Below are 21,899 nucleotides of genomic sequence, written 5' to 3' on the forward strand. Positions count from 1 at the left end.
AAAGAAATCTTCATTATCTTTCCTAAACTAAGTATTTGACATAAAAATTGAACCTGTGTATTATCTTTCATTATCAAGTAATAAACTATAAATTTGTTATTAAAAATATGGATGTACAACAGGAAAATAGACTAGCTGTACTCTCATTTAGCTATGGGATGTGGTAGATTCTACTCTTAAAATTCTTTAAAATTATTAAGTGCTTGACCAAGAGACTGAAGAGCTAAGAGATTTAAAGCCAAAAAGTTACGGGTCAACACCAATGGAAAAGCAAACAGAAAGTTTAAAGATAACATCTCTTAATATGTTATACTATGAATATAATATGAATTTAAAAGAAAGCATCTCTGGTATTATGATGTAAGTTAATAGGACATGTTAAGTAGTAGCACTCCCAGTTTTTAAGAAACCCTTCTGTAGAGTAAGGGAAAACACCCTTTCCTGCTAACTAATTCCTAAATTAAATCAGGAAGAAATTCAATTTTCAATTCTGTTATCCATGAAATGTTAGGTTTAGTGACTTACTTAGAATAATTGGCTCTAAAACCAGATCACCTTGGTTGCATCCAGACTCCTCTACTTACTGCTGTGTAACCCTAGGCAGGACATTTAACCTTCCAAGGTCTCAATTTCTTCTGTAAGGGTACCTAGAGCCTAGGGATGTTTGGGGATTAAATAATATGATACATGTGACGTGCCTGACACTGTCTAGGCACATAGTAAACCTTAGCTCATGCTGTGGTGGAGATGGGATTTTTCTTTATTCATAAAGAGATCTTTGCTGGTAAGATCCACACTCACTGTTATTCTAAAATAAAACACCTATAAAGTAAAAATGGACCCCATCAAAACTACAGTTCTCGTGTTCGATGCATCATCCACATTAGAAAATGTTCTGGAGGGGTAAATCATTGCTATGCCTGTGGAGCTCCTTGTCATTACTCCTCAGACAACGAGGTCAGAGGCTGGGAGTGCCAAAATGAGCAAGGCAGCGTCTGCCGTCTGCCGTTACAGAATTTATCGTGTGGGCGGGGAGATGGATTCGTATATAAATAACCCAGGGTAGTGAAGGAGTGAACAGAGCAGGTAGGGAGAGTGTTGATCTTGGACTGCCTATGAAAACACTCAGCCACAGGCTTCCAAAATAGGACACTGCAGTTATGGTCATGACCCCGTCAAATGTTATCCTCTTCCCACATGAGGGCGGGCCGCCTGGGGAAGCCTGTCAGTCTTGATGTGGTGATCCGGGGAGAGGTGGGGTACCTATTAACTTTAATTAACTTTAATTAACTTTAATTAATTAATTAAAGACATGATACGAAAATATGAGTTCATAGAGTACTGAAATCATTTTAAGTAAGTGAACTCTGCTTCGGTAGGCACAGATAAAGCTCCAGTTTCTCCTTAAGACATCCTCTGGTTCATAGGTTTACTTTTTAATCACAAAAAGAGGAAGTACGAGGTTTCTAGGGAAATAGATCTCAACCTCAGCTGCATGTTGGAATCACCTGGGCACCTTTAAAGAAGAAACGTCCTGCCTGGGGTATGTTCTGATTTAACTGGACCCGGGTATTAGTGTTTTTAAAACTTCCCAGCTGATTCCACACATGGAGAGCCACCGCTCTATGTACCCCGCATTTTGTTTCCCCCAAGATTTTCTAATAAATTTCAGGAGCCCAGCTCAGCCCAGATTCTGTCAACAGGTTTTCCAGTGGGTAATTCCTAATTTAATACCAGTACATGTGTTTTCCCTTTGGAAGCACATGGCACTCTCTGCTGTTTCAGTAAGTGATGTTGGCTCCTGGGGAAATACTCATCTTAGGCTCCGAGCAGAGCAGCGGTGGGCTTTCTCAGCTAGCACTCCACCCCCAGAGAGCAAGTCGCACCCATTTTTCACATCTCAGTGGCGTGACCAACCCACAGGTTTTGTTCTAGAACCGTCTATTGAATAATTTAACAACAGGTTCTTCCTGTCTACCCTAAATCTCTCATGCCACAGTTTGAGGCCTGTTTTTACATCTGAAATTGAAGCACTTTGTAGTCGGTACCTTAGTCTATCCATATACTTCTAGGTTCTTGAATCATCTGTTAGACTTATATATTCCTTTGCTTGTCTCGATTTAGGTAACATGTCTCTATAAATTCTGTTTCTATTGCTTTATTCTTTCAATCAAAAAATATCTATTGAATGACAAATATGGGTCAGACACTCTCCTGGACATTAGGGACAAAATAGTGTCCAAATCTGACAAAAATTCCTGCCTTCATGGGACTTACGGTCAAGGGGGAGGAGACAAGAGAAACACGTAAGTAACTAAAATGTGTAGTATGTTCAAAGGTGCCAAATGCTATGGAGAAAAATAAGGCAGGGCAGGAAGAAAGGGAGTGCTGGGGCTGGGGTTGTAATACATGAAATCAGCTTTGCTGTATTATCCACACGAGAGCTGGTGACCGCTTGGCCCAGAGTGGTAGTGACAGAAACGGTGAAAAGTGGTTGGAATCCGGATAAGTTTCATCAAGTCCTGAAGAAGGCAAGGGATTGAGCCCTGCTGGTGTCAGGAAGAGGAGAATTCCAGGCAGAGGGTACTGCAAATGCAAAGGCCCTGGGGCAGGAGTGAACCTGGGATGTTGAAGAAACTGCAGGAAAGACCAGTGTGGCTGGAGCTAGTCAGAGTGAAGGAGGCTATGACACTGGTGCTGAGCGTGGGGAGAGTGCAGACTACATAGGGCCTAGTAAGATTTTTGTAAACATTCTGGCTTTTTCTGAGTGAGATGGAGTTGTCAGAAGGTTTTGAGCGCAGGAGAAACCCAATATTTTAACAGGATCATTCTGCCGCTCAGTTGAGACAAATCTATATGGGTCAGTGGTAGAAGCAGGGAGACCAGCTGTGAGGCTATTGCAGTAATCTAGCTGAGAGATGATGACGGCTTGGACCAGGGTAATAGCAATGGAGCTGAGTTGGAAATATTGAAATCTGGATATATTTTTGAAGGTGGAACTTGTTGCTCTTAAATAAGTGTCTATCTAATATTTTTCCACATTCCTCTCGAAAGATGGAACTCAGACTCCAGTAAGGGACTGAATAATGCTAGTTATAGCAAAAGGTTGACTTACAGGCTCTTGTTACCACCAATTCAGTATCATGTTTTTTGCAGAATTATGGTAGATTCACCATGGCTTCCCACAGTCCTGACTCTCCCATTTTCGTGCACGTGTGCTTTGCCAGTCATTTACCGTTGAGAATTCTGACCCAAACTATCAATGATCACTCTTCCCTGCTGTTGCTTAGTGAGTACCTGTCCTTCCCTTCTTGCAGTCTTTACCTTATTCTATGGTAGGTCCCTGGAAGGTGATTTAGACAGGCAATGGAAGTAGAGGAAAGAATATGATACTGCTACAATTATTATCTGGGAGCCCAAGTTCAAAATAAATCAGGCCGAGAACCTCTCTTTTCCCACTCCTCTCCTATCTTCCCTCTCCCAACTCCCTGAACAAGGCAGAGAAAGATTTTCCTTTTCAAACTCCGCATAAATCTCCCAGGTGGCCTTTTATACCTTCTTTGCTTCTCCTCTGCCCTGAAGCAGAGTGTGGGTATCATGAGAAAATGCAGAGTGTTGCAAAAAAAAAATCTGGTGGTTCTCTTCTTCAAAACTAAGTGCACCTAACTCTAAATTCTGGTATTTACAGAAATAATTTCTGTTATACAGGCATACCTCACAGATGTTGTGTGTTTGATTCCAGACCACCACAATAAAGCAAATATTGCAATAAATCAAGTCACACCAATTTTTTGGTTTCCCAGTGCATATAGAAGTTATGTTTATAGTACACTGTAGTCTATTGTGTGCAATAATAGCATTATATCTAAAAAACAATGTACATACCTTAATTTTAAAGTGCTTTATTGCTAAAAAATGTTAACCATTATCTGACAATGCAGGGTAGCCACAAACCTTCAATTTGTGAAGTGCAATAAAACAGGTATAATAGTTATTCATTTTTAACAACTGAGAGAATTTCAGAAAACGTGTATACTCATTCTTCATCATTCATTCATTCAGCAACTATTTACCGAGTCCTTTTTACGTGCCAGGCACTGTTCTGCACACTGGGAGGTACGAGTGAACAAAACAAAGTCCCTGTTTCTTATGAAACGTACCTTATAATGCAGGAGACAGACAAAAACACAAGTAAACACATATGTAGTACATCTGATAAAGATAATGCTGTTGATAAAAGTCACTTAGGAGAATGAAAAAATGGAATGCTTGGATAGTGTGCCACTGGTGGTGGCAAGCTAGTATTAGTATTTTAAAGAGGGTCACCAGAGACAGTGTTCCATTATCATGTTAATGATAATATGACATTTTCACAGTAACCTAAACAAGTGAGAGAGTAATTCAGTCCCACATCTGGTGGGAAAATGCTCCTTGCTGTAGAAGTCCTTAGGTAGTTTTCTTCTCTCTGTATACTTCCAAAGTGACTTCATACTGTCCCATGGCTTTAATCACTTCCTATATCCTGATGACCCCCACATTTATATCTCCAGCCCAGATCTTTCCTAACTCTAGCCTAGTATATCCAACTGTTTCTGGAGTCCCTCCACTTGGTCATCTTAATAGATGTCTCATATTTAACATGGCTCTAACCAAATTCCTCATCCCCCCCTCCCCAAATTTGCTCTGTCGTTTCCTTCTCCCTTCAGAAAATGTCAACTCCATCCTTTCTGTTCCTCAAGTCAAAAATCTTGGTGTCATCTTCTTCTCTCTCAAACCATACATCTGATCCATCAGGTACATCATGAGTCACTTATATTGGGGAAAACAAGAAAAGGAGGAAACTTGGGGAGTTGGGATGAAGACATTAAGGTTAAATATAAATAGAAAGCAGAGCACTAATAGAAGTATCTGCAGGTTGTATTTGATGATATGAAGAAAAATTGAAGCTAAGGGAACATGTACCCTAGAACTCAGGTTGACATGAAATCATATCATAAGTCAGATTCCCCTAAAAGAGCTACAATTTCAGAATGGTCCACATGTTTGGGTATGTCTTAACATCAAGAATTAGTTGTTTGTTTTTTTGGTATTGAGCTGCATGAGCTGAAGACCTAAATAGACATTTCTCCAAAGAAGATATACAGATTGCCAAAAAACACATGAAAGGATGCTCAACATCACTAATCATTAGAGAAATGCCAATCAAAACTACAATGAGGTATCACCTCACACCAGTCAGAATGGCCATCCTCAAAAAATCTACAAACAATAAATGCTGGAGAGGGTGTGGAGAAAAGGGAACCCTCTTGCACTGTTGGTGGGAATGTAAATTGATAGAGCCACTATGGAGAACAGTATGGAAGTTCCTTAAAAAACTAAAAATAGAACCACCATATGACCCAGCAATCCCACTGCTGGGCATATACCCTGAGAAAACCATCATTCAAGAAGAGTTATGTACCACAGTGTTCATTGCAGCTCTATTTACAACAGCCAGGATATGGAAGCAACCTAAGTGTCCATTGACAGATGAATGGATAAGGAAGATGTGGCACATATATACAATGGAATATCACTCAGCCATATAAAGAAACGAAATTGAGTTATTTGTAGTGAGGTGGATGGACCTAGAGTCTGTCATACAGAGTGAAGTAAGTCAGAAAGAGAAAAACAAATACCGTATGCTAACACATATATATGGAATCTAAAAAAAAAAGGTTCTGAAGAACCTAGGGGCAGGACAGGAGTAAAGACGGAGAGGTAGAGAATGGACTTGAGGACACGAGGAGTGGGAAGTGTAAGCTGGGATGGAGTGAGAGAGTGGCATGGATATATATACATTACCAAATGTAAAATAGATAGCTAGTGGGAAGCAGCCGCATAGCACAGGGAGATCAGCTGGGTGCTTTGTGACCAGCTAGAGGGGTGGGATAGGGAGGGTGGGAGGGAGACGCAAGAAGAAGGAGATATGGGGCTATATGTATATGTATAGCTGATTCACTTTGATATAAAGCAGAAACTAACACACCATTGTAAAGCAATTGTACTCCAATAAAGATGTTAAAAAAAAAAAAGAATTAGTTGGCAGAACTGAGGCTGCCAACCTTAGTTCTTCCCAATCAACCCATGGATTGGGAAGAGACTTCAGGTACCTATGGGAATTTTTTACATAAAGTGCACCTAAAGCACTTTCTGTCCCCTGCTTCTGGAAACATTGTGTGATCTGAAACTGGAAGCAAGAAATTCAGAATCATAATTTTAAAAAGACAGTGGGGCTTCCCTGGTGGCGCAGTGGCTGAGAGTCTGCCTGCCAATGCAGGGGACACGGGTTCGAGCCCTGGTCTGGGAAGATCCCACATGCCGCGGAGCAACTAGGCCCGTGAGCCACAACTACTGAGCCTGCGCATCTGGAGCCTGTGCTCCGCAACAAGAGAGGCCACGACAGTGAGAGGCCCGCGCACCGCGATGCAGAGTGGCTCCCGCTTGCGGCAACTAGAGAAAGCCCTAGCACAGAAACGAAGGCCCAACACAGCCAAAAATAAATAAATAAATTTAAAAAAAAAAGACAATGAACATTTGAACCATTTTTCAGAAAAACAAATCCTCTTTGTAGACATATCTGCAATAAAGCAAAACACTTTGCTGAAGCATCAAGAAAGGGAGGATGTGATAACTTTCTAGGGGCAAGAGATGGTTAATAGTTAAGTGTCTTGACCAAATTAACTTGAATAAGAACAATGAAAAGGAAGGAAGTAGTCACTGTCCTTCTGTTTTGATTTGGTATATGTTTCCCAGTATTCAAATTCTCAGTACAGAAGGTTCTTGCTGTTTTGCTGCACTGAGTTCCTGAAAGTCACATGCAGATCCCCCTAAAGGAGACTGGAACAGTGTGAAATTGGGGGATTGCATTCTCCACCCCAGGGGTTTACCATCAAACGAAAAATAGGTGTAACCAAGAGTACAACATAAAAGATCTTCTGTGGTTCTGGTAAAATTGTGTTTTTCTCTCTCCTTACAACAGAAGTGTTAAGTGTGGTACCAGTTACCCCCTTGTGGAGAGAAGCTGAGTCCTTTGTAAACTTTTAAAAGATCTTTCCTCAGACTGGATTTCTCTCTCAGTGCCAGATTTTAGGCTAGAGATTTGATTGCCCTGAATTCAGTCCTCGGATAGCTAACTCCCCAAATAGGCTTTTTGGCCAATGGATGACAAGGCTGAATTTCCCATAAAGTAGGTTGTTAGAGACTAAAATAATTTCTCTCATGAAGTAGAATGAGTTTGAGCATTGGAATCTGACAGAGCAGAGTGGGAAGTTTTGGTGTGCCAGTCACAGGCTTTGTAACCTTGGAGAAATCATTCATCTCTCTTGTACATTTCTTCTTCTGAAGAGCTAAGATAACACCTGCCTCATGGGTTTCATGTGGAAGCTCAACAGATAACTTGTTTAATGCCTGGTATTTAGTAGGCATAATAATATTAAGTATTCATTGTTATATCTTTCCTCTCCCTTTTAACAAAAATGATCTTTCAAAGCTTGTTTCTTTTGTTTTATAAAGAATTGTTTTTAGTTTGATACCTCAAGTTAGAGCTGAAGGCCCTAAACACCAAGAAATTCTTATTCTTAATAGTAAACTCCCTATCACACTTATCAAATTGGATTGTTAGCTCTATTGATTATATTAGTAGTTGTCATATATGAGTGCTAATTTCCTGCCTAGTACAGCAATTAGTGTTTGCCAGAATTACCTCTTACACACTTCCCAGAAACCCAGTGAAGGAAGATACCATCCTTTTCCCCATTTGAAAGATGAGGAAACAGAAGGATTGAGTAACCTGTTCATGGTCACCCAGCTCACAAGTGACAGAGCCAGGATTCAGACCTGGACACTTTGACTTCAGTGCTGTGCCTTGAATACTATAATACTAGAGTAATCCTTTAATACTGCAGTAGTACATTAATATGAATGTCTCTTCTTGCCTTAATCACCAGGGACATAACTCCTCCAAATAAGTAGAGATTGGGCATGGAAAATGTAACCTATTCCTTCTGTTTTTATTTCTTTTGCCTTTTCCTGTAATAAAACCAGAGGTCTAGACTGAGTAGAGATTCTATACCATTTGGGGAAAAATAAGTGTGTGAAAATAATACATTAAGCTGAACTTTTAAAATCATTTAAGATCGCATGTCACTGAGGAAAGTCTTATTTGATCCCTGCAGACCCTTTGCCTTCCCCCTATTTAATTCTGTGAATTAAAAGAAAAGAAAGGTACAGATTATTTATTAGATCAGCTTAGTCTTTATTACTGTGCTTCCACTCCCTTGGATATTTTTTCTTTACTCCGTTTACATGTTTTTTGCCTGTTGCCATGGTAAAGTTCATTCCATGATGTGAGAGATCTTGGTGCCAAAGAAGGTTTTCCTAGTGTTAAATCCTGCATTTTCACTTCCACATTTTTATCTTGGTGTTACTAGGGCAACCCAAATAATTTCATTTTCTCTTTGAAGTTGATACCTTTTAAAGCTGTTATACCCTCATGCTGACTCATTCATGTTCTTACCACTTTTTTCTAGTTTAATTCCTGCAGCTACTTTCTTTCCACACACGTTTTTCTGCTTTTCTGTAGTCATAACAGCTGATGTATTGCAGTGTAGTGGTTAAGTATTTGGGGGATTACAAATTCCATTGAGGATTAGAAAAGAGCTATGGATTTTCTCACCAGAAAGAAGCACCAGTTTAAGAAAAAAGGATGAATATACAATGGGGAAAGGATTGTCTCTTTAATAAATGGTGCTGGGAAAACTGGACAGCCACATGCAAAAGAATGAAACTGGAACACTATCGTATACCATACACAAAAATCAATTCAAAATGAGTTAAAGACCTGAAACCATAGAACTCCTAGAAGGAAACATAGCAGGTAAGGTCATTGACATCATTCTTAGCAGTGAGCTCTTGACACCCAAAACAAAGGCAACAAAATAAAAAATAAACAAGTGGGATTACATCAAACTAAAAAGCTTCTGTACAGGAAAGGAAACCATCAAGAAAATGAAAAGGCAACATATGGTATGGGAGAAATTATTTGCAAGTCATACATCTGATAAATGGTTAATATCCAAAAAATATGAAGAACTCATACAACTCAATAGAAAAAAAAAAAAACCCCAAACAATCCAATTTTTAAAATAGGCAGAGGATTTGAATAGATATTTTTCCAAAGAAGACATACAAATTGCCAACAAGCACATGAAAATGTGCTCAACATCACTAATCATCAGGGAAATGCAAATCAATGGCTATCATCAAAAAGACAAGAAATAACAAGTGTTGGTGAGGATATGGAAAAAGGGGAACCCTTGTGCACTGTTGGTAGGAATGTAAATTGGTGTAGCCACTATAGAAAACAGTATGGTGTTTTCTCAAAAAATTAAAAATAGAACTACCATATGATCTAGCAATTCCACTTCTGCGTATTTATCCAAAGGAAACAAAAACACTAACTGGAAAAGATGTCTGCACCCCCATGTTCATTGCAGCATTATTTACAACAGCCAAAACATAGAAACAACTGAAGTGTCCTCTGATGGATGAATGAATAAAGTAAATGTGGTATCTATATACAATGGAATGTTGCTCAGTCATGTAAAAGGAGGAAATCCTGCCATTTTCAACAACATGGATGGACCTTGAGGGCATTATGCTAGGTGAAATAAGTGAGACAGAGAAAGACAAATACTATGTGATCTCACTTGTATGTGGAATCTTAAACAAAACAAACAAAAAAACTCATAGATACAGAGAAGAGACTGGTGGTTAGCAGAGGCTGGGCGGGGAGTGGGCACGGGGGTCGTGGCTGAAATGGGTGAAGGCGGTTGAAAGGTACAAATTTCCAGTTATAAGATAAATGAATTCTGGGGATGTAATGGACAACATGATGACTATAGTTAACAATGCTGTATTGTATATTAGAAAGTTGCTAAGAGAGTAGATCTTAAAAGTTCTCATCATAAGAAAAAAAATTTGTAACTGTGTGGTGATGGATATTAACTAAACTTGTTCTGGTAATCAGTTCACAGTATATAATATGTCAAATCATTATGTTGTAAAGTTAAAAATAATACAATGTTATATGTCAGTTATATCTCAATTACAAAAAGAAATAATGGATGGAAATATTAAATAGTCTCTCATCCAAATTTATTTGGTTCTTGGGTTTTGAATAGCAAGTTGCAAGAGTTTGTGTAACAAAAAATCTATCCCAGTCTATTCCAGTTCAGATTGTGAAAGTTAAGGTACCTATTTATTTCCATTTTTTATTTTATTTTATTTTATTTATTTTATTTTTGGCTGCATTGGGTCTTTGTTGCTGCGCACAGGCTTTCTCTAGTTGCGGCGAGCAGGGGCTACTCTTCGTCACGGTGCACAGGCTTCTCATTGAGGTGGCTTCTCTTGTTGTGGAGCACAGGCTCTATCTAGAGTGCAGGCTCAGTAGTCGTGGCGCATGGGCTTAGTTGCTCTGCAGCATGTGGGATCTTCCCAGACGAGGGCTCGAACCCGTGTCCGCTGCATTGGCAGGCAGATTCTTAACCACTGCGCCACCAGGGAAGCCCCTATTTCCATTTTTATTTTTACTTCATCCCAGGACAATTTCATGCTTGTTTTTATATCTGTCCTTCTCTGACAGGGCTCTTGGCAAACTGCCTGCAGAGGTTAAATGGCTAGTTGGTGTGCTTCTTTCCTAGTGCTGGTCTGGCTCACATAAACCCTTTGGGTTTGAATCCATACAAATAGATGCGGAGCAAAAAGAAGGGGTAACACGTTTTGAGTCTCCTTGTTTATAGATCTGTTGCCCACATACTCAACTATCGCTTTTTATTTATCTTTTATCCCCAGTACTTGACACAGAGTGGTTGGATAACAAATGTTGAAAGAGGAAGAATGGGAGGGATGGAGGAAAAAGGAAGGGAAAGAGGAAGAAAGAAATGGAAGGAAGAAGGTTCTACCCAAGGGAGGAAAAGAAAAAAAAACAGACTAAAGGAGACTCTCCTCTGACCAAAGGCTGAATTTCCTGTGTGTAACTCAGAAGTCAGTTCCGAAGGAGGAATTCTAGACAGATTCTGAGTGAGATGACTACTGTGCAGGCTGGTACACATTCGGACGGATGCAGGTGAGAAGAGCAGCCTTTGGCCCTCATAGCTGCCACCTTAGAAAAAGACTGCTGGTGAGTCCTGGTGACTTTTTGTCCTTTCAGTCTAAGAACATATAACTTGGGGCACCCCCTGTCTCATAGAATCTGAACGAGCTCAGGCTACCCCTTCCCTCATGTCTCCAGAGACAGAAGATATCAAGTCCAACCTTATTCGAATAAACAGAACCAAAACCTTTCTAATGAGTGATGGAGGGCAAAATGATATGTCTCAAAGGGGGAACCAAAAGCCGTCACATTTCAGACCTTTCATTCTGCCCAGAATGTTCTCCTGGTCCTGGCCTCCAACTTTATCAAAGTAACTATTCCTACCTATACTTCCTATTTTCATGCAGGCATCACTTCCTAAACCCCCTGTAGCTCAGGTACCTCAGTATAGTAAGTCCCCTACATACAAACGAGTTCTGTTCTGAGAGCACGTTCATAAGTCCAGTTTGTTGGTAAGTCCAACAAAGTTAGCCAAGGTCCCCAACTAACACAATCGGCTATATGGTACTGTGCTGTAATAGGTATATAATACTTTTCACACAAATAATACATTAAAAACAAACACAAAAAATAAAACATTTTTAATCTTAACACTACAGTTCCTTGAAAAGTACAGTAGTACAGTACAGCATCTGGCATCGAGTGAACAGGCAAGAAGAGTTACTGACTGGAGGAGGGAGAGGAGGTGGGAGATGGTAGAGCTGAAGGATCGTCAGCAACAGGGGACTGAGGGCAAGCTGCAATTTCAGTCACGCCTGACGTTGATGGCACAAGTTCTGGTTCCTTGCTGGATTCAATTCTATCTACCCTATTGGAAAAATGACCCAGTGATGTCTGCGTAGTAGCTTTTTTTTTTTTTTTTTTTTTATTTATTTATTTTTGGCTGTGTTGGGTCTTCGTTTCTGTGCGAGGGCTTTCTCTAGTTGCGGCAAGCGGGGGCCACTCTTCATCGCAGTGCGCTGGCCTCTCACTATCGTGGCCTCTCTTGTTGCAGCGCACAGGCTCCAGATGCACAGGCTCAGCAATTGTGGCTCACGGGCCCAGCTGCTCCGCGGCATGTGGGATCTTCCCAGACCAGGGCTCGAACCTGTGTCCCCTGCATTGGCAGGCAGATTCTCAACCACTGCGCCACCAGGGAAGCCTGGTAGTAGCTATTTTTATCTCATCGTAGATGACACGGTAGCACTGGATTGCATTCTGAACGGCTGCCGCAACCTTCGTGTACCGTTCTACGTTCGGGTCCTGTGCCTCAAAAACTAACAGTACCTTCTCAAATAAAGAAAATCCCCTTGCCATTTCCTGCATCATGAATCTCTTCAGTTCTTCAGTTACTACTTCTTCCTCTTGTCTCTCTTTGTCCTTTCTCTGGGCCTCCAATTCCATCAGGTCTTCATCAGTAAGCTATGCAATGTAAGTACACAAAAACACAACCACTTGTAGAGGATGCACGCACGTGACAGTGTACGCCAGACACGTGAACTAACTTACTTGATTGGACACGCGAACATGTTTGTATCTTTGAAAGTTCGCAGCCTGAAGGTTCGTATGTAGGGGACTTACAGTATGCTACCAGAGTACCCAAAACTTCCACTTCATCATGCCTGTCACAATTGTGATTAAATGGTTGTGTGTCATTATTTACTATGTCTTTTCATCATGATATAAGGTTCATAAGGACAGGAGTTATATCTGTCTTAATCAATGGTATAGCCACATTAGTGAGCTCAATACCTTACAGATAAAAGCTACTCTAGTACCTCTAGAAAGAATGAATAAAGCTGCCAGGCACCGTGGTAGGTGCTAGGAATATAGAGCTTTTCAAAGGCACCGAATCTATCCTTGAAAAACTTTGTGCCTCTAGAGTAGCTATCTCTAATGATAATATATCCCTCTCTCAGCCTCCAGAAAGGAAAGACCAAGGATGAATCAAAATCCTGTGGCCTTCTACACCTCATTTCCCTAGGTCCCACTTCTTTCCCACAAGAATACCAACACTTTTCATATCTAAGAACATTGAGTAGAAATGAACGAACTTATCTCTCACCAATTTCTGTTCCTTTGTTGAGTAGACATTTATTTTGTTTTTACAGAAACAATTTTAACTTATGTCTGTATAACCATTTTTTAGGGCCCTAAAACATTGGTCTGCTAAGTTTTTGACATGGGTCATCTGAAATAGGATTAAACATTACAGGATAAGTAAAAACAAATAAATCCCCACAGTTTTTCCATAAACCTTGTCTTTTCCCTTGGCCCTAAGCCACCCAAAAGATTATTCACTCATTCCTAAATCCCACTTTACTTCAGAATTTCCGAAGATCTCTCAGCTTTGAAATGTTTGACTTTTAAAAAAAAATTTTACTTGTTTCTTCGTCACTTTTTCCTTCTAAATCTGTTTTTAAATGTCTATGACCTTTCTGCATAGTTTTTCAGTATTTGTGATTAATAATTAAAACCTCGCAGTTTAACAACTCTTGAATCAGTTTTATTCCTTTCAAGCATCCTCAATCTGCCTTTTCATCCTACTGATGAGTTTGTTGAATAAAACTGCTTTAGATAACTAGATGTCACCATGCAAGTTGATATATTACTGGGCTTCAGTATGTTGTTTCTAGGTCTTTGAACCATTTAAAAATACATTTGGCAGAGCTCAATATCTTTGAAATAGTTTTCTCAGGAAGACCTCATCTGGCCCCAAGCCATCTTTCTTACTAATAATAGCAACTGCAAGTAAACAATTTCAAAATATTGCTATACAGTTTGTCTATAAAGATGGTACTGTTTTGGATCTTATTACAAGTTAGCTGATGGGCTCTAAATTTTTCCCTCTATTTTCTTTCTGCTGACAAAGTATTCAGATTAATAAGTCTGAGATCTCACACTTGGAACTGTTTTTGGAACTGTTCTTGGAACTTTGTTTTTAATGAATTATTAATTTGTTCGATTAATATATATTGAGCACCTGTTACGTGCTAAGACTGTTAGGTGTTGGGAAGACAATGGAGACCAACATTCATCCAGAAGCACACAAATGAATGGAAAATGGTGTCTCTGACAGGGACCACCAAGAGAGATCCACAGTGCTGTGAGAGCCTGCAGGGTTGGATTTGCCCTAGTCAGGGAGATCAAGGACAGCTTCTCTGAGTAAGTGGTACTAGAGCCAAGCTCTGCAGGATACACAGGAATCTGAAACGTGAGGAGAGATTGAAAGAACATTCCTATTGTAGGGTTAGCACCACAAGGATCTGCTACTATTGCTTGTATCTCCATTGTAGTGACTTTTTGAGAGCCCCAGAGATCACTCAGCCTTTGCAATCATGTATATTGCATACATATATACATGCAATCATGTATATATACCTAGTTTCTTTCCTTTTTCTGGAGGGCGGGAAATAGGGTTTTATTATGTGTTTTGTTGTTTTTGGAAAAGAATATATCATCTTCAGAAACAGATGTATTTTAATGAATTGATTTATATTTTCCAAGGAATTTTCCATTTAGATTTTTGGCACAGTCTAGGTGTGAGAGGCAAGTGGCCTTTGACCATATTCTCCTAGAGCCTTCATATAGAGAAGCTTCTTATGCCCTTTGTCAGCCTCTAGGATGTGAGACTCTAGGAGAACTGAATATCATCATGTTAGATTTTATTTAGCTTTGCTGTGAGAAAATAAGAGTTGGAAGAGGGAACTCATATAATGTCTAAGTTGGAAAGGATGGGCCATGAAATCAATATGTTAACTTTAGAGCCAAACCCAACAAATATTTTTCTTTTAGGCACAAAGCCTTGCGTTAAATATTTATTGGTTGTATGGACAAAAACCTAATATTCCAATTTTCAGGTGCATTCATGTCACTTTTAATATTCTGACAGTAAAATTCTGGTCATTGTTGATTTTCTCCTGTAGTTTTTTTTTTCTTGGAGACTGGAGGATCTGAACTTCTTCCTTCCATCATGGATTTTAGCCAACAGAAAAGACAGACCAAGAGCTAACTTCTTGAGAACAACCTTCTTGAAAAGCCCCAAAGAGATTTATTCAGCATTTAATATTTTTCTGCTATTAACAACGCTACCATGGTCCCTGATCTGAAAAGGGAAATTGTGAATGGCAGATTCTTACAAAGATGAGTTTAATAAAAAAGGACGATAAAAATGGTCATACTATAAATCCATTAGTCTTTCAATCTCTCACTTTAACTGCCAATCTCTTGTTTCCTGAGGAGGCTTACTTTTGTTTCCTACTGTATTTAACATGGCTGGAAATTTGAAATTTTACCCCATTAAAAAAGAAAGCTTAGTAGCAAAGTTTTGATAACAAGTTGCTTTAACTTCCCTGTCACTCTTTTGGTTGGTGCTCTGTTTTCATACATACCAGACTACTTATGTGTGTGAAAAGGTGTTTGTAAAACACACCAAACTTTCTGTTGGAACAGAAAAGGCAACATTCCCCCCATAGAATCATTAGGAATTCGAGTCAACAAACTATTGAGCATTTTAGGCCCCATAGCAAGCAATATGAAAGAAAAGGTGATCTCTGCCTTTTCAGACTACTCTATTTTGTGAAAAATAAACAAAAAACTTTTTAGTTTTAATGTTCTAGAGAGCAGGAATGTTCTAGAGAGCAGGAATATTCCCGTCTTCTCCGCCTACCTCTCCTCCCTGTCCCTTCCTCAGAAAGAAAGTTGCCTTCCAGGTAGATGCCTTCCTGCACTTGTTTAAATCTTCTGGCCTGCACTGTATATTCATGGTGTGTCAGCTGCTTAGAACTATTGTGCTTTCTTTGTTCAAAGGGGAAAACTGGACTGAAGATAAGCCTCAGTCTTTTTTTGTCCATTAAAGGAAGAAATAAATCATCTTCGGAACAATCATTACAGATTTACTAAATTGAAATCTAGACTTAGTTTTTGGATGTGAAGACTGGTAAGAACCGAAACCTCGTCTAAATCACATAAGGGGAAACACACAGTCTTTTCAAGGGTTTAGAATCCTATGGGGTCGGGGCAGGGAGGGGGTTTGAGTATACACTAATTCCTGGAAGATTGTTCCTGGTTTAAAGGAGGTGGAAACAGTGTGGAATGAAGAGGTGACCAAGAAGACCAGTGAGGTGCAGAGAGCTGAGGGAATGAGTAATATTTTATGATAATCTTTTATGGTCAGGGTTTAAAAAACTATTAGATCACAATTTAGCCTCATTTTCAAAAAGATTTCTGAGTTGAAATTTACTTAAAGTATATAGAATAAGCATTACATAATTATTAGTGTCATACACATGTAGCTGAAGCTCTTTGACAAAAATTCCAAAGAAATCAAGATCTCACTAAGATTTATAAATGCAGTATTCCAAACCACTATATTATAAATAAGACTTCTTTGTTTGGATCTGTTTTCTGCCACCTGTTTCTTAATAGGGTAATGTTTTGATAAGGGAGTCGCAAAATGTGGCCATTGGGTACAGGTTGGTGCCTAAGAAGTCATCATCGAATGACACACCCTCTTTATAACTGGTGACAGACATTGTACATTAAAATTTCAGTGACCCTTAACTTTGAAATTATAAATTATTCCTGACTCTTGTCCTCTTCTCAACCAGTCTCTTCAGTAGTGGATGTCCTTTGAATAATCACTATTTACAGTGTGAAGCTGTGTGGTAATAGTTACTCTCTTATTTATTGTAGTATCAAACTATAACAGAGGATAATAACATAATAGAAGAATTTGGTCTTTACTACAAAATGCTCAATTGGGTGTGTGTATCTGTGTGTGACTGTGTGTATATGTTTAGGCCTCTTTGAATTTAACAAACATGTATTGAGGGTCTATTCTAAGGCATTGTGCTATTTTCTAGAAGATACAAAGTTAAACAAGATACAAACCTTGTCCTCAATGAAATGAAAACAACAACCTCTTTAAATGCACCATTGGCACCAGAAACAATAATCAATCACATGTACAAAGAAGAGCAGTTACAATTCATGCTTTTATAGGAATTTCTTTCATACACATTCTCCTAGTAGAGTACACAGGGGTGAGGCAGGCACTTTGTCTATTTTGTTCACTTCCATTCCACCAGCACCTAGCACGGTGCCTGACATATCTTAAAATTTATATTTTTAATGTACATTTTAATATACATTTTAATAAATATTTATTATAATGCTATAATTATTTATAGCAAGTGCATGAGTAAATGAATTATGCTTGTGAGAGAGAAAAATCAGCTACTGATAATAGTACATAACAAATTTTTGGTGGTGGTGGGATGAATTGGGAGATTGGGATTGACATATATACACTAATATGTATAAAATAGATAACTAATAAGAACCTCCCATATAAAAAAATTAAATTAAATTTTTTAAAAAAAGCTTATGACTATGCTAAAGATAACTGTGGAAACTAGTATGTAAAGCAACAGCCTTGAGATGTGTGGCCTGAAGCACGGTGACTAAAGGGGTTTTCTTTAAATATGGGAAGGGTATAATGAGAAAGAGGTATTATATCTTAATTGATTAAAAGAGAACTAAAATTGCCAGGTAGGCATAATTTTTGTTCCCCACCTCTCTTAGAAAAACAGGTTAAGCTCATTTTGAATACTTTTCAGATAATGTGATTGGGCCATTAATTTAACACATGGCATAGTGGAAATATCCAAGGAGATGATAGTACAGAAGTATCCATTGGGTTGCAAGTTCAACTTGCCTCATGATTCCTTCTGAGTCTAAAGTTCTCATTTATGGGACTATAAGAGCACTATAGCTTAAGAATCATTTAAATGTATTAATAATTATTTTTCATTTTATTTTCAAAGAGGGACATGAAAAGAGAAATTCTATTTAAACCATTTGTTTCCTAGTATATTTTAGATTCTGTACATTCAGATCAGCATGATGTAGTATTAACTAAGCTGTAGAGTAAGAGGTAAGATTTGATTAGAAGTTAAGGCTCACCACTAGCTGTGTTCCTTGGGCAAGTCACCTAATCTCTCTTGGCTCAGGTTGTTCACTCATAAAATGAGAGTTATGGAGTGGATGACTTCTGAAAGTGCCTTTCAGGTTCTTAACTGTTATAACCCATTTATGAGTTTCTTTAAATTAAGTATATGTCTATAGAACCATATAATTATGGTCTTCTTTAGTGGATTTTTCTAAAAATATTTTGTCGCATATACCACAACTACAGAGTAAAACACAATCTAGAGAGTCACACTCTCCTAAGAAAGAAAGATATTTTTATAAAATTAGAAACTTTGGCTTTTGTCCTGTTTTTTATTTCCATCTTTGCACTGCTAGAGGAAAAGTAATTTTTTTTTATAATTGATATTTTGAGCATGTTCTGATGACTTTATTTTGATTGGTACCACTGAGAAGAACCCATAAATAAATCATGGTATTTCTGTGCCCTTCCTCTTTTGCACTGCTTTTCTGTACTGGCCTTGGCTGTGCCGATGTCCTGGCCCTGCACTGTGGGATCTTCCTCCCATGACATTACTCAGACGCTTTGCTTTTATAATCATTATTTCCAAAACGAAAGGCAATTGCACCCCCATCTTTATTAAAATTACTAGTTATTCACTGATTTATTCAGCAAATATTGAGTGCCTACTATATGCCAAGTATTATCTTCTAGGTACAGGGACACGTCAAAATACAAAATAGAATTGAAAAGAAAGTTCCTGTCCTCAAGAAACTTTCATTCTTTTAGGGGAGACAGACAATAAGGAATATAAGTATTTTTTGACAGATGGGATGTGGGATGTAAGAGACAAAGAAGACTCACAGATAACTCCAAAAATGTTGGTCTGAGCAACTGGAAAGATGGAGTTGCCATCAAGGGGGAAAAGTTGCAAGAGCGACAGGGCTTTGCCCGGGATGGGAGAGATGGAGATAAGGGAATGGAACTGGAGTTAGTGTGGCACATAGTGAGTTTCATGTGTCTGCTGGATGTCCAGATGGAGATACTGAGTAGGCAGTTGGGTCTGCCATTTAAAGCACTATGCTCACAGGGGAGTGAGTTAGGGAGGAGAACTGCATCGAAGACTAAGCATTTAGCACACCTAAGTCAGAGGTCAGGGGGAAGATGAGGCAACAGACAAGTAGTTAAAGAAGGAACAGCATGGAAAACAGGAGGAACACCTAAAGGCTGTGACATCCTGAAAGCCAAGTAGAGAATGGTCATTTTATGCCAAATGCTGAAGATAGAGCAGGTAAGGTGAGGGCTGAGAATTGACCATTAGACTTAGCCACATAGATGAATAATATATGTGGGTTTCTTTCCTGTAGAATTCACACTTGATGCTCAGGAATTACTGAATTTTTAAAATTCATTTTTGTAAGGGGACACTCACTATGTTACTGATATGATTACTCTTATCACTTGGAATTGGCCCTTGTTTCCTTGAGTGGTATATGATTGTACCGTCTAAAGGTGATGCCATTCTCCAACTGCCAGAAAAATGTGGAACAAAGCACTGTTAACCATATATACCCACCTGATAGCCGTTGGAAAACAGTGTTAGCAATCAGATTTGAATCAAAGTAGAATATGTTTGATATTCTTAAAGTCATGGGTTAACAAATAGAGTAGAATTTGTTCTGTAATTAATTTTGGAGAAGATATTAAACTTCTCCTGAGAGGGAGGAAGACAGATTGTTTCAGGAAGAACCAGATAAATGAAAGAAATAAGAAACTCTGAGTTTGCAACTAACTTTACCAATATTCTTTACCAAAGGATATATGATGTGATATTTTTGAGATGTAAAATTTTATAGACAATGAAGCCATTAAAATGACTTTTGGTAATAAGTATTTTTAATAAAAGTAATGCAAATAGATTTCTGCAAAAGGATACAGAGGCAAATATATAACATAATATAAAAGTTTATATATTTTTAATTAGGATACCAGAATCTCTTTTTTAAATTTTTTTAAAAAAATTTTTATTGGAGTATAGTTGCTTTACAATGTTGTGTTAGTTTCTACTGTACAGCAAAGTGAATCAGCTATACATATACATATATCCCCTCTTTTTTGGATTTCCTTCCCATTTAGGTCACCACAGAGCATTGAGTAGAGTTCCCTGTGCTATACAGTAAGTTCTCATTGGTTTTCAATTTTATACAGAATATCAATAGTGTATATATGTCAATCCCAATCTACCAATTCATCCTACCCGCCCCCCCTTGGTATAGGATACCAGAATCTCTTGATTGAATGTGAAATGCCATGTTTCCAAAGACATTATTAGGTAAGCTAAAATCTTACATAATGGTTGGAAATTGGAGCTGGAAGAAATATAAAGATAACCATTTATACTTCTAAAATAGAAAAAGTTTTTAAATATAAGTATAATTATCCTGATTGATCTTTAGGGCAAAAAACTATGTAAACTCAGCAGTTTATTCAGAAGTGGCTTCTTCAGCTTGAAATGGTCACAAATTGTGTGGAAACTACAATGATAGTGAAAGAGAAATTGTTTCATCACTGTAATACACAACTTTAAGAGGTGCTGAAATTTGTGAAAGAATACAAAATTTTTTTTCAATTAAGCAAGCAGAAGGTTCATCTACCCTTTGTTTAGTTTTGGAGTTTTTAAGTCAACTTCTCCTTTACTTCCTCCCTTTTTTTTACATCAAAAATAATTCCAAGGATTAAATCTGTGCTGGATATTGGCTTTGAGCCTTGTGATATGTTAAAACAATAAAGTCTATGTGTATGTGTATTATACATCTGTGTGTACATTATACATATGTCTACATACATTTATATGTATTATATATGTACATACATATAAGAGCATGTACATACATGTGCACATACACACACTTACCCAAAAGAGGTTAAGTACATTGAGTAGAGTTATGACGCTAAAAGTCTGTTTCATCTTGACTGTTTGTTTCTCTGACAGTCCATCTTAAGTCCATCTTAACTAGGCTGTACCAGTATTAGGAAGCAGTAGATAATACTTAAGTTTCTTAGATTCCTCAGTTTGTCTTTATTTTACATATTAAGAGAATTATGCCAATGAAACAACTCAGCCAAGGACTCGGACAATCTCACTATTGAGTGCCGAGGCCTTTGCTTTTTCAAGGTGAGCCATAGATAAAGGAAGGAACAGTGAGCCTCTACCTCAGTGGTTCTCAAAGTGTGGCTCATGGAACACCAGTCACCTAAACATTTTTAGGGGGTCCACAAGATCCAAACTAATTTTTAATGCTAAGATATTTTTTGCCTTTTTCACTGATGGTACAAAAGCAACGGTGGGTAAGTCATCTTAGCATGAATCAAGATAGAGGCACCAAATTCTATTGTGGAGCATTCTTCATTGGCACACATTTACAATTTAAAGGAAGAAAAAAACCAGTTTCATCTAATGTCCTCATTGAATCAGTAAAAATTATTATTTTAATAGCTCTCGACCTTTGACTACATATTGTAATAATATACAGTGTGATGAAAGGGAAGAATACATAAAGCACTTCTGCTGAATTCAAAGTACAGTAGGTGTCTCAAGGGAAATCCTTATTTGAGTTGAAAGTTGAATTAGCCACATTATCATAATGTACCATTTTTAATTGAATAAAACAACTGATTATTCAGACTTGAGTATGTGGAAGATACTTTCGCAAAATGACTGAAGCGAACTTGACATCTCAAGGAAAACAACTGATAATATTTGCTGCCACAAATAAAATTCAAACTTCCAAGTGA

The 21,899-nt window shown here is 38.2% G+C and overlaps 1 protein-coding gene across 2 annotated transcripts in view; it reads left to right on the plus strand.

Annotated features, from left to right (window-relative positions):
- The window catches only part of LRRC8C (leucine rich repeat containing 8 VRAC subunit C), an 89,841-nt gene that overhangs the window by 25,082 nt on the left and 42,860 nt on the right, over window positions 1-21,899 (plus strand). The window contains exon 1 of one of the 2 annotated variants that reach the window (XM_036828691.1): window positions 11,139-11,221. The exons of the other annotated variant lie outside the window; for it this stretch is intronic. The gene's annotated coding sequence lies outside the window, so the exon portion shown is untranslated. Of the gene's footprint in view, window positions 1-11,138; window positions 11,222-21,899 lie in introns of those variants that run through there. 2 annotated transcript variants of the gene reach the window in all.

This window comes from Balaenoptera musculus, chromosome 1 (genome assembly GCF_009873245.2).
Source record: "Balaenoptera musculus isolate JJ_BM4_2016_0621 chromosome 1, mBalMus1.pri.v3, whole genome shotgun sequence".
NCBI classification, from domain to species: Eukaryota; Metazoa; Chordata; class Mammalia; order Artiodactyla; family Balaenopteridae; genus Balaenoptera; species Balaenoptera musculus.